This window comes from Aquarana catesbeiana, linkage group LG06 (assembly GCF_042186555.1).
Source record: "Aquarana catesbeiana isolate 2022-GZ linkage group LG06, ASM4218655v1, whole genome shotgun sequence".
In the NCBI taxonomy this organism is placed as follows: Eukaryota; Metazoa; Chordata; class Amphibia; order Anura; family Ranidae; genus Aquarana; species Aquarana catesbeiana.
The window spans coordinates 166152961-166165231 of record NC_133329.1 but is presented as its reverse complement, the minus strand read 5'-3'; positions in this window follow the sequence as shown (position 1 = coordinate 166165231).

Sequence of the window (12271 nt, the reverse complement as noted above, 5' to 3'; positions counted from 1 at the left end):
TGATCATTTTTATATGGCTCTAGCAGCTGTGCACTGATATCGATCTCTTTTTTGAGGTCATCCAATTGTATTTGTTCTTCATTGATAATCATGTGCAGAACTGCTAGTCCACGATCGAGACAACTTTGTTTCCATATTTCCAGGAACCTCGGTGTATGTAGATGAGCAGCAGGTACTACTCTTTCCCTCAGCCCTCTAGGAATAACTTTATGTTCAATGTGGGACTTCAATGAGGAAATGTCCCATTTCCTATTAAGGAATTTTATAGTTAATTTTTTATGATTCTTAAACAATTTTTTAAGAGTCTCATCATGGTTGGATGCAGCTGGAGTTTCACTAGAAAACGCAGACTGTATCTCTAAGTCAATCTCATCCGCCAGTACATACGCCATTGTTCCCGGGAAGGGGAGGAGGGGGGAAACCAGGAAAAAAAAAAAAAAAAAGAAGGGGGGAAGGAGGAACGGGGGGGGGGGGGAAACAGGGAGGGGGGCCGGGGGGGGGGGGAAGGAAAGGAGGGAACAGGGATTCAATCACAAGATTTAAAGCAGTTGCTCAACAAGCCAATATAGATATGTTAAAAACATGGTTATAGAGTCTAATCTTAAACATATGCACTAGGGTGTGCAATTAAAAACCATGGGGTGGATGCCGTTACTGCCTGACACGGAGACTAAGGGTCCAGAAAGGAAGTCAAATCCTACAATGATGCATATGAAAAGAAAAGGGGGGAAGGACACCTTAAAGTCGTCCAATAGTAGGTTCTGGGGTGACAAACGGGGGAAGGGGAATTCCCTCCCACTGTGGTAATTAATCAAATTAATATGTCTCTCATGTCACCCGTATCATTAATCATATAACTCAGTGGTATGTAGCTGACTAGCTGTCAAACGGTTGTTCAATGGACCATAAAGCATATATAAGAAAGGGAAGGAAGGGGTCAAGAGGAGATCCCCCCAAAAAAAAAGATGGTCCGCTCAAGAACAAACAGTTGAACCTACAAAAACTTTATTGTGTCACAATATGTAGAAACATAATCCAACAACCATGTGTACAAGTCAATCAGATTGAATCTCTATGTATCCATATGTATCCATTACCCTCAATGGTTTTGTCTAAATAGATGTATGTATGGGTGTGATTGGCACATTCTTGGTGATTGCAATTATGGTCAAGCTATGGTATTCAGGTGTTAATTAAGAAGACAGGAAATTGAACACTAGCCCTCTGGCTATTTAAACATCCAGCTACTGATACCACATTAGCTCTGAGGAAGCTTGGCAACAAGCGAAAGCGCTCAGCATTTGACCCATGTGCAGGTGGCACACAGACTCTCACACTCTAACTACAATATCCTTCCAAATTGGATGTGAACATCTCTAACGATCCTGATCGGATCAATCAAGATTTGGGATATCAGGTGAAACCTCTGCGGTGAACACGGACGCCGAGCGTCTCTCCGGATTGCTTATACCATTGGATATGAGACACTAACAATCTTGACCCTTGTGACTCACCTTACCTTCTGCCGGAGGATACCCGGAAGTAACCCGCTCATGCCCACAACAAGCTAATACCGCATGAACGTGTTTTCAAACCCACACGAACGCGGCCATCAGCAACTCCTTTGGGCTCTACTCCTTCTTCATTGAAGACGTCAGACGGTGAGCTAAAATGTACCCTCACATTCATGAGGCATTTTGTTTATGGCCATTTTCCGTCCATCCTTAAAAGCCCTCTATGTGAGGTTGCTTGAGTTGCAATTGTTCACCACACAATCAGGACACCGTTTCCTTCCTTGGCTCTGGTTGATTGACACATACATATGTCTAACCAGCCATTGGTTCACATCCGAGGGGACTTTTGTTGTGTATTAGCACTTGCACTTTACCTACAAGGACCTAGTCTACCCACTTATGTAGCCAATCCAGCTCTGGAATTCCAGTGAAATAGTATAGACCCGGGTCTCTAGTGACTTTAATTGATGAGTGTGAGTGCATGAATGCATGAGATATATGTGTAATGTCTGTGGTGGCCACCAGCACACAATAGGACTTTTATCTGCCCTATTTTTAAATACACATGGTTGTTGGATTATGTTTCTACATATTGTGACACAATAAAGTTTTTGTAGGTTCAACTGTTTGTTCTTGAGCGGACCATCTTTTTTTTTTGGGGGGATCTCCTCTTGACCCCTTCCTTCCCTTTCTTATAGAGACATATGTGGTTGGGGGGGATCTCCTTTTCCTCTGCCACAGCTCCCACACCTCTCTCAGGGTAGAACTGTTTTGTATTCCTCTGTGGTAAGGAAATGTAGCCAGTAGGCCCATGTGCTGTTGAACTTGGCGGGTGTGTCTTTCGCTTGAAGTATGAGCTCCTCCATTTCTGCAGTTTTTTGTATACGTTTGAACCAGTCCGCCATAGTTGGTGGATCAGGAAAGCGCCATTTGCATGGAACACACATCTTTGCTGCGTTTATCATGTGCATGGCTAGAGAGCGAAAGTAGGAGCGTCTTGGGATTGTGGAATGGTGAATGAGGAATTGCGCTGGGGTGTAGTCAAGTGTGTAAGTGGTTACTTGTTTGATAACTCTGTGGACCTCTTTCCAGAACGGCTGGATTTTAGGGCACGTCCACCATATATGTATGAGAGATCCTATGTCTGTTTTACATCTCCAGCATTGCTGGGGAAGAGCAGGGTTGAAATGGTGTACCTTAAGAGGGGTTCTGTACCACCTGGATAATACTTTGAATGCATTCTCCTGTACCTGAACATTTATGGTTCCCTTGTGTATGTGCATATAGATGTTTTCCCACTCTTTCTCTGTAAGGTTAATGGAGAGTTCTTGTTCCCATTTTTTGTTATTCCAGTGTAAATTGGAATTTTGGTTTGAGAAAAGCATGGTGTATGTAAGAGAGATTAAGTGATTTTGGGGTTCCTCTTTCAAGCATAGGGATTCGAAGGCAGTGGTATGTCTTGACCATTCTGGCTGGGGTTTAGGTTTATCAAAAAAGTGTCTAAGTTGTACATACGTCCAGAAGGGGAATGAGGCCATAGTCATTTTGGTAGCAAGTTCTGTTTGAGTTAGAAGGCGACCGTCGTCAAAGAAGTGTTCTGCTCGAATGTTCGGGTGAGGCCAACCTTCAGCTAGAAAGGCAGTATATGTACCTGGGGTGAACTCTGGATTTTGTGCTAGTGGCGTCATTGGGCCTAGGATGGAAGAAATTTTGTTTTTGTTGCATGCATCCCGAAAGGAGAGCAGTGTTGGATTAATGAGTAGGTGGGATTTACATTCTGGGGGGACGTGTTGAGGTGTGATCCAGGGAAGTTGAGCTAACGGAAGGGGTGACATTGATTGTTCCAATTGGATCCAATCTTTATATTTGGTGTGTATGTTCCAGTCTATGATCCTAGCAAGGTGGCTTGCTTGTTGATATTTTCTTATATCGGGTAGCCCTATTCCTCCTTTAAGTTTGGGAGATGTGAGCCTTAGGTAGCTAAGTCTCGGTTTTAGTTTGCCCCACACAAATTTTATGCAAGCTGTGCGATACGTTGAGAAAAAAGCAGGTGGGATTTTAAATGGGATTGTCTGCAAAAGGTACAATATTCTGGGCAAGATATTCATTTTAATGATTGCGGCTCTTCCAAACCAGGAAAAGAGAACCGGTGGCCCATTTTGTTAAGTCTTTTGTTATGTTTTGTAGTAATGGTAAGTGGTTTAGGGAGTATAAGTCAGAAAGGGAATTTGGGAGTTGTATGCCCAGATAGGTGATTGCGCGATCTTTCCAAGTGAATGGAAACATTGTTTGGCAATGTTTGCATGTTGCGGGTGACAGGGTAACATTTAAGGCATTAGATTTCGTGAAATTAATTTGTAGGTTGGTTAGAGTCTTAAAGGTATCGAAGTCTCTGAGTAAGTTTGGGATAGTGATGAGCGGGTCGGTAAGAAAAAGGAGTATGTCGTCCGCAAAGGCCGCTAATTTGTATGTACGGTTTTTAATCTCTATACCTTTAACATCTGGGTTCTCCCTTAGTCTTCTCAGAAGTGGTTCAAGGGTGAGGATGAATATTATAGGGGAAAGGGGGCATCCCTGGCGTGTTCCATTCGATATGGAGAAGGCATCCGACAGGTGGCCATTCACTCGGACTCTGGCGGTGGGGATAGAATATAGCTTCAGTATGAGGTTTAGCAGTTTAGAAGGGAGGCCTATGGCCCGTAAGGCTTCTGTCATGTAGTCCCAGGCCACTCTGTCGAATGCCTTCTCCGCATCGAGGCAAAGTATGAATCCCTGTTGCTGGGTGGAAGTAAGCCAGTGGTGGACGTTAATGGCCTTGAGCGTATAATCTCTCGCTTCTCTACCCGGGACAAAACCAACAAGTTGTATTAGTTGGGGGAGAAGTCGGTTTGCTAATGTTTTGGCGTACCATTTGAGATCTACGTTGAGTAGCAAAATGGGTCTGTAACTGGAGACTACTGTTGGGTCCTTATCCGGCTTAGGGATTACTGTAATATGGGCAGTTAATAGGTCTCTAGGGGGTTCAGAAGAAGACGTGAACGAGTTAAAAGCGGACAGAAAAAAGGGGGTAAGGATACCTGCATAGGTTTTGTAGTATCCTACAGTCAGACCATCTGGCCCGGGACTTTTGCCCGTTTTCATTTGTTTCAATGTTCGGTCGACTTCTTCTTTGGTCAAAGGGTTGTCAAGCTCTTGTGCCATGGAATCGGAAATAGGGGCTGGACTATATTTTCGCTGGCGGGGTCGTGGGGGAGAGGTTATAAAGTTTAGCGTAGTATTTGACGAACTGTTTCGCTATGTCTGGTGTCGAGTTCATTTTTTTCCCTGTTGCATCCATGATTGAGTGTATTGTCGTCCTTTTTTGTGTTGTAGGGATCTCGCAAGCATTTTACTGGCTTTATTGCGGTATTCATAGAATGTTTTCTGAGATAGGGTATATTTGCGACGTATTTGATTTCCTAGAAGGTCTAATGCCCCGTACACACAGTCGGACTTTGTTCGGACATTCCGACAACAAAATCCTAGGATTTTTTCAGACGGATGTTGGCTCGCATAACTTGTCTTGCATACACACGGTCACACAAAGTTGTCGGAAAATCCGATCATTCTGTACGCGGTGGCGTAAAACACGTACGTCGGGACTATAAGCGGGGCAGTAGCCAATAGCTTTCATCTCTTTATTTATTCTGAGCATGCGTGCCACTTTGTCCGTCGGATTTGTGTACACACAATTGGAATTTCCAACAACGGATTTTGTTGTTGGAAAATTTTATATCCTGGTCTCAAACTTTGTGTGTCAGAAAATCCGATGGAAAATGTGTGATGGAGCCTACACACGGTCGGAATTTCCGACAACAAGGTCCTATCACACATTTTCCGTCGGAAAATCCGACCGTGTGTACGGGGCATAACAGGTCACTTCGTGCTTGAATAAGATCAGTTAAGGTAGCTAAAGCTTGTGTGTGCTTGTGCGCTTTTTCTAGCTTCTGGATCCGCTCAGTGAGTGTAGTATAGTGTTGTCGTCGTTCACGATTACTTTTGGCTGCCGTTGCAATAAGGAAGCCATGGATCACACATTTGTGGGCTTCCCAGTTAATAAGTGGGGAGGTATCGGGGGGTTTGTTCTCTTGGAAGTAGTGTTTGAGACGGTTTTCAAACTTGTGCTGTTATATTGGGATTAGTAAGTAGGGAGGGCTCCAATCGCCATATCTGTAAGCGTGGAGGAGTATCGGGGAATGCCATTATCATGGAAATAGGGTGGTGATCGGAGAGGAACATAGTATCTATGGATGCGTGCTTGAGCATGGGCAAGTCTGTTTGTGACATGAATATATAATCTATTCTGGAGTAACGGTGGTGTGGTGCTGAATAGAAAGTGAAATCTTTGCCATTGGGGTTTAATGTTCTCCAAGTATCGTGGAGTAGCAGATTTTGAAGGAGGGATTTTATTGTTCAGAGGGCTGCATAGGGAAGCGAGGATGTGCCCGATGAGGTGTCCTGTGTGGGGTTGAGCGGTATATTAAAGTCTCCACCGAGAAGGAGAATACCTTCTTGGAAGGTGGTTAACGAGTCAGTGATGTTACGAAAAAAGGAAACCTGGCCACTGTTAGGGGCGTATATGTTAGCTAGCGTGATTTTCTTATTGAGGTATGATCCTTTCAGAAAAAGATATCTGCCATCTTTGTCAATCAATGTGTCAGTCGGTTGAAAAGGGCAGTGCTTTGCTATGAGAACAGAGACCCCTTTAGATTTGGATAGCGGGTTGGTTGCGTGGTATACCGTTGGGTAATGATGGTTGTGTAATTTTGGTGTGGAGTCGGAGTGGAAATTAGTTTCTTGTATAAAGATAATGTCAGCTTTATTTCGGTGCATAGTCATAAGAAGCTGGGAGCGTTTTTCTGGTATGTTAAGGCCTTTAGTATTAAGTGAGATAATTTTAAGCGTGGGTGTAACTGTAGGATTTAGTGAAGCACACATGTTACAGACCTGTCAGCGAGTCTTCTTGTTTGAAGGTGTTGTGCGTTTCAGGAGCTGTGGCAGAGAAACAGGTATGTTGGAGACTTGGGGTTTGAATGTACGCTGTGAGTATGTCTTAGTTTGTGTTGGTCTAAGAGCAAATAGAGCGTGTTGGATGTTGTGACGGGGTAAAAGAGTGGGTAAGAGAAATAAAAGAAGAAAAAATAAAAAACTAAAAAAAAAAAAAAAAAAAAACAGAGAAGGCGGGGGTATTCCGGTGGCAAGTGGCAATTTGCTCACCTGTCCAGGTGGGTGGGATCCACAAATGTGGGTAATCCAGAAAGTATCAGTGGCGTGCGCTATCCGAAGTAAGGTATGTAGAGGTATAACAATATAGTGCCACTGTGTGGGGGTTGATCTGTCAGAAGAGAGAGGTAAAACAAGTTCTACAATCTGAGTCGTCGGACCCATAGCCTTATCGAGCAAATAGGTAAGTTGGTGGGGTTTGAGTGTCTTAGGCGGACATGTGGGACGGTAAGGTGATGGCTATGCGTTTGAGTTTAGCTCGGTAGGACACGGAGAGTGTGTATATTAGGACATGTCTCCACTTTGCATTAATGGTGACATAATGTTAGGGGAATGTATTTGTATGAATTTGCTTTGTCTGAACGAAGCCCTGTGATACGTGTACTGTAAAACTTAAGATATTCAGCAAACGATTAAACATAAAACTTTTAACATTGAACTCTAACAGATCTTTAGCTGTATATCCCCCCCCCCCCCCCCCCCGACATTGTGGCATGACCAAGAGGGGATACTTTCCTCTTTTTTTTTCTGTTAAAAAGCCTAATTCTATTTGCAATCCTTTAACCTTTTCATTGCCAAATGTACAAGAAGAGAACCAGGGCTTTTCTAATACATCACAATCTGCTGGGGCTGGGTATTTTCCTCACCTTTCTGATTTAATTCAGCCTACTGACATAGCACAGGGTTCACCCTACTTGGATACAATGCAGAATGCACTACTTATTGGTGCACTACTAGGCACACAATCTCTGTGTGCCCTACAAGGTGCACAGCCTCTTGGTGCTTTTCAGGGTGCACATTCTGTTGGTGCTTTACAAGGTGCACAGACTTTTGGTGCTTTACAAGGTGCACAGCTTATTGGTGCATTACAAGGCGCACTAGTTGTTGGTACACCTTTTAGTGATCGTGTATATTAATGGGTGTATAGATGTAGAGTGGGTATGATAATTAATATTTAGGTATTATTATAATGATGATGTAAGTACTCTTCCGCAGCAACCCAATTCTTCCAGAGAGATGCACTTTATTGACTTCCAACACAGAACAAAGTCCAAAGTCCACAGATGACAAAGAAATCCGACAGAGGAAGTATAATTCAGAAACCCATCTCCTAGGTCTGTGTCTTCCCAGCCATACACAGACAAGCCTCACTCCATACACAGACAAGCCTCACTTAAACTATAGACTGAACGCCGTGTTATATTCACTAAATATTGAATGGCTGAGCAATTTGATTGGCCGTTTCAATTTAGGACTTTGATTAGCTTTAGTCTTTCAAACAGACAACAACCCCCAGCCGTGAACAGCTGTAGTCATAAACCGCCCCAATTTGCACTCCCGCATATCAACATCAACAAGTCCCCTTAGGTATGTGTAATTAGATTAGATTAATACATACCACCTGAATACCCTTTTGAGCCCTTGGAATACCTACATTCCTGCATATCAACAAGCCCCCTTAGATATATTAATTAGATAAACATAACACCCTTTTGAGCCCTTGGAATACCTACATTCCTGCATATCAACAAGCCCCCCTGATAAATTAGCCCCACAGGAGGGAGCCTCCGCTAGGCCAACCCAAAACACTCCTTGATCCCATTGTTACCCCCTCAAGTCTAATTACCATCAATAAATATTTCTTCTAAGGTCCTTTAAACAATGTACCCTTTGAAATGTTCAATTAGGTTAACAGCCCATACCTCACATCCCTAGGTAGACTTGCATAAGAACAACACATCAAAGGGTTTTCAGCTGTTATATTAAAATTGAGTTGGCTTGGACAAATCAACTGAATTTCTGCTGAATTTCTGCTCAACCCATACTCCAATACAATATTACACATAAATTGGCCAACATATTACAACATATACCCCCACTTGGGTCGGTTCTAACTACTAGAACTGACCCATAAATCAAACAACAAAAAAATATCATTTCGATTTAAGGTACTGGATGCTTTACAATGGCTCATATAAAATATGAAGTTGGTTACATCTCTCTTCGCCAGCCTCTAAAATATCCCCATGAAACAGTTATTAGATAATATAACTTTTAGACCATGACTGGAAAAGGATTTGGTAAATGTCAGTGGCCCATATAGCTGTTAGGCCTTATTATATCACATCAAGATCTTGAATATTGCGCAAAGACGAGTGATGTCACAGTCCATCCTTCGGTCTGACATCATCACATCTCTCACCATCTCACTGAAAGTAAACTTGGTATGCTCTGGGAACTCCAATACTCCAATCCACAAGTCCAGGATTCTCTCATCTCCAGGCTCAAGCTTTTCATTTTTAACCACTTTCCGACCGCCTCACGCATATATACGTGAGCAGAATGGCACGGGCAGGCAAAATCACGTACCCATACGTGATTGCCTTCCCGCGGGCGGGGGGTCCGATCGGACCCCCCCCCGATGCCAGCGGCGGTCGGCATTTGTCTAGGAGCGATGAGAGACGAGGGGGAGACCATCCGATCGTGGCCCCCCCCTCGCGATCGCTCCCAGCCAATGAGGAACATCCCCTGCCTGTGTATAGTACACACAGGCAGAGGATGTGATGTCATCTCTCCTCGGCTCGGCAGTTTCCGTTCTAGCGCCAAGGAGAGAAGACATGTAAGTGCACCAACACACACACACACACACAGTAGAACATGCCAGGCACACAAAACACCCCCGATCCCCCCCCGATCGCCCCCCGATCCCCCCCCAATCACCCCTCCCCCCTCCCTGTAACACTGACACCAAGCAGTATTTTTTTTTTTTTTCTGATTACTGCAGGGTGTCAGTTAGTGACAGTTACTATGGTAGGACAGTGAGTGTTACCCCCCATAGGTCTAGGGTACCCCCCTAACCCCCCCTAATAAAGTTTTAACCCCTTGATCACCCCCTGTCACCAGTGTCGCTAAGCGATCATTTTTCTGATCGCTGTATTAGTGTCACTGGTGACGCTAGTTAGGAACGTAAATATTTAGGTTCGCCGTCAGCATTTTATAGCGACAGGGACCCCCATATACTATCTAATAAATGTTTTAACCCCTTGATTACCCCCTAGTTAACCCTTTCACCACTGATCACCGTATAACCGTTACGGGTGACGCTGGTTAGTTCGTTTATTTTTCATAGTGTCAGGGCACCCGCCGTTTATTACCGAATAAAGGTTTAGCCCCCTGATCGCCCGGCGGTGATATGCGTCGCCCCAGGCAGCGTCAGATTAGCTCCAGTACCGCTAACACCCACGCACGCAGCATACGCCTCCCTTAGTGGTATACTATCTGAACGCATCAATATCTGATCCGATCAGATCTATACTGGCGTCCCCAGCAGTTTAGGGTTCCCAAAAACGCAGTGTTAGCGGGATCAGCCCAGATACCCGCTAGCACCTGCGTTTTGCCCCTCCGCCCAGCCCAGCCCACCCAAGTGCAGTATCGATCAATCACTGTCACTTACAAAACGCTAAACGCATAACTGCAGCGTTCGCAGAGTCAGGCCTGATCCCTGTGATCGCTAACAGTTTTTTTGGTAGCGTTTTGGTGAACTGGCAAGCACCAGCCCCAGGCAGCATCAGCTTAGCGCCAGTCGCGCTAACACCCACGCACGCACCGTACACCTCCCTTAGTGGTATAGTATCTGATCAGATCAATACCTGATCCGATCAGATCTATACTAGCGTCCCCAGCAGTTTAGGGTTCCCAAAAACGCAGTGTTAGTGGGATCAGCCCAGATACCTGCTAGCACCTGCGTTTTGCCCCTCCGCCCAGCCCGGCCCAGCCCGGCCCAGCCCACCCAAGTGCAGTATCGATCGATCACTGTCACTTACAAAACACTAAACGCATAACTGCAGCGTTCGCAGAGTCAGGCCTGATCCCTGCGATCGCTAACAGTTTTTTTGGTAGCGTTTTGGTGAACTGGCAAGCACCAGCGGCCTAGTACACCCCGGTCATAGTCAAACCAGCACTGCAGTAACACTTGGTGACGTGGCGAGTCCCATAAGTGCAGTTCAAGCTGGTGAGGTGGCAAGCACAAGTAGTGTCCCGCTGCCACCAAAAAGACAAACACAGGCCGTCGTGCCCATAGTGCCCTTCCTGCTGCATTCGCCAATCCTAATTGGGAACCGACCACTTCTGCAGCACCCGTACTTCCCCCATTCACATCCCCAACCAAATGCAGTCGGCTGCATGAGAGGCATTTTCTTTATGTCCTCCCGAGTACCCCTACCCAACGAACCCCCCCAAAAAAGATGTTGTGTCTGCAGCAAGTGCGGATATAGGCGTGACACCCGCTATTATTGTCCCTCCTGTCCTGACAATCCTGGTCTTTGCATTGGTGAATGTTTTGAACGCTGCCATTCACTAGTTGAGTATTAGCGTAGGGTACAGCACTGCACAGACTAGACACACTTTCACAGGGTCTCCCAAGATGCCATCGCATTTTGAGAGACCCGAACCTGAACCGGTTACAGTTATAAAAGTTAGTTACAAAAAAAAGTGTAAAAACATAAAAAAAAACACATACAAAAATATAAAATAAAAAAAAATAGTTGTCGTTTTATTGTTCTCTCTCTCTCTGTTCTCTCTCTATTGTTCTGCTCTTTTTTACTGTATTCTATTCTGCAATGTTTTATTGTTATTATGTTTTATCATGTTTGTTTTTTAGGTCTGCAATTTTTTATACTTTACCGTTTACTGTCCTTTACTGTTAACCATTTTTTTGTCTTCAGGTACGCCATTCACGACTTTGAGTGGTTATACCAGAATGATGCCTGCAGGTTTAGGTATCATCTTGGTATCATTCTTTTCAGCCAGCGGTCGGCTTTCATGTAAAAGCAATCCTAGCGGCTAATTAGCCTCTAGACTGCTTTTACAAGCAGTGGGAGGGAATGCCCCCCCGTCTTCCGTGTTTTTCTCTGGCTCTCCTGTCTCAACAGGGAACCTGAGAATGCAGCCGGTGATTCAGCCAGCTGACCATAGAGCTGATCAGAGACCAGAGTGGCTCCAAACATCTCTATGGCTTAAGAAACCGGAAGCTACGAGCATTTTATGACTTAGATTTTGCCGGATGTAAACAGCGCCATTGGGAAATTGGGAAAGCATTTTATCACACCGATCTTGGTGTGGTCAGATGCTTTGAGGGCAGAGGAGAAATCTAGGGTCTAATAGACCCCAATTTTTTCAAAAAAGAGTACCTGTCACCACCTATTGCTATGATAGGGGATATTTACATTCCCTGAGATAACAATAAAAATGATTTAAAAAAAAAAAATATGAAAGGAACAGTTTAAAAATAAGATAAAAAAGCAAAAAAATAATAAAGGAAAAAAAAAAAAAGCACCCCTGTCCTCCCTGCTCTCGCGCTAAGGCGAACGCAAGCGTCGGTCTGGCGTCAAATGTAAACAGCAATTGCACCATGCATGTGAGGTATCACCGCGAAGGTCAGATCGAGGGCAGTAATTTTAGCAGTAGACCTCCTCTGTAAATCTAAAGTGGTAACC